Raw genomic sequence first — 1683 nt, forward strand, 5'->3', positions numbered from 1 at the left:
AATTCGACATATACCAAAGCTGAAATTAATTGAAAACATAATTGAATTGTAGAATGGGGCTTGCAAAGAATTGGGTAGCTCACTTATTACTAACGGCGTGACTTAATCAATCATTTACGAGCACATTAAATTATGGTCACAGTTGTGATTCGTATGTTCCCCTATGACCCTTTGCTCTTTGAGACATAAACCATATGATATATTTGATAACACCTAAGCCCTCTGTTAGCTAAGTTTGAGTCAAATTAGTCCCCTTAGACAAACTTCACCCAAGTCTATAAGGATCAAACAACTCATGATTATTGACAAGGATCTTTTAGCCAGGATGACTCGACTACCTCCTTTGACTAAATAAACTAGGGTCTATAACAAAAAAGAGATGATGAAATCATGAGATCTTGATTGAGTTCGTCAATCATTCTCCCAACAATATGCTTTTAAGCTTGTAGTGTTAAATTCTTAAAATGAAAAATTCAATCAAATTTCATAACACAAAAACCCAAATTATTACCACTATAAGTTGAGTAATCAAAGCACCAATGACTAGCCTTAATCGTAAGTGCTCTCTCATTATCGAGAGGCTTGCTCCCGTGGGAAACCTCGAACCCCAGTTCCTATCCTCACAAAATGAGGGTAAAATCTTTGGGTAGTGTCATATCTATAATTTCATCTGCTTTTTGGAAATTTGACTCGGAACCTCAAGTAAACTCTCTTGTCATTATATTTTCAAGAGGGATTGGGGCATACAAATTTTTGGAGCCCACGGATATTTGAGCTACATGTGTTTGATGCATATCTCAATGGATAATTAAAATATCAAACAATGTGACTCAGTGGTCAAAATTTAAGTTACCAAGATTATTTCCTTAAACATTTATGCTGCTACTAATGAAAAATTTTTGTTTTTTTTGGATCCACTGTGGTCATAAATGTTACGGTATAAAAGCATTACAAATAAATCCAGATGCCTAAAAATGTCAGTTCTGGAAACTTTGTAAATGATTGCTTGTGGTCAAAATTAAAAAGGAAAAAAAAAATTGATGTCATTCTGAATGACAAACTCATAGGAACACTAACCAACAAAGCATGTAACTTCTAGTTTTTGTAGAGATGTTTCATTTTAATTTATTGACAGGATGACTTTTATGAAACTTAGACGGTATGGTTTCTTCTTTGGGATTGGTCATGACTTGTTTTGAGTGATGCTCTTCTAATGATATAGTGAATCTCAAGGAGCTACAATGGACGGATAAAGGTGAACACAAAGGAACTACTAAATATGAGGCAGTATGGTTGGTTGATTACACGAAGGAAACTAAAATTGTTAGTGTTTGAGGGATTGGTTTGGTGCGGGTTTGGAATCTGGGATGATCTCAAGTTATATGCATTGGAGACTGTTGGATCTGGATCCAAAAATGATAGAAATGGGAAATTACCCTCGAGATAATTTCTATTGATTATGGATTAGCAGTTGAAATACCATGCTACAAATGCATTACACTTCATAGATAACATGGAATTCCATTTGATTTTGCTCGGTATTTAGATACTTTGACAAAATAGTAATAAAATTGTATTTAATTTCATAGCAGCGCTGCACTTTTAGCTTTATTGCATAATGTTTGAGAGAATTATTGCATGTGAAGGAAATTACTATCTATTGCACCTGTCTTATGAACAATT

At 34.0% G+C, this 1683-nt stretch overlaps 1 protein-coding gene across 1 annotated transcript in view; it reads left to right on the plus strand.

The window, feature by feature from the left end:
- The window catches only part of LOC110027743 (zinc transporter ZTP29), a gene marked incomplete at its 5' end in the record, with an annotated part of 11443 nt that overhangs the window by 1059 nt on the left and 8701 nt on the right, over positions 1–1683 (plus strand). The window lies entirely within an intron of this gene.

The sequence above is a fragment of the Phalaenopsis equestris genome, unplaced genomic scaffold (genome assembly GCF_001263595.1).
Source record: "Phalaenopsis equestris unplaced genomic scaffold, ASM126359v1 Scaffold000439, whole genome shotgun sequence".
NCBI lineage: Eukaryota > Viridiplantae > Streptophyta > Magnoliopsida > Asparagales > Orchidaceae > Phalaenopsis > Phalaenopsis equestris.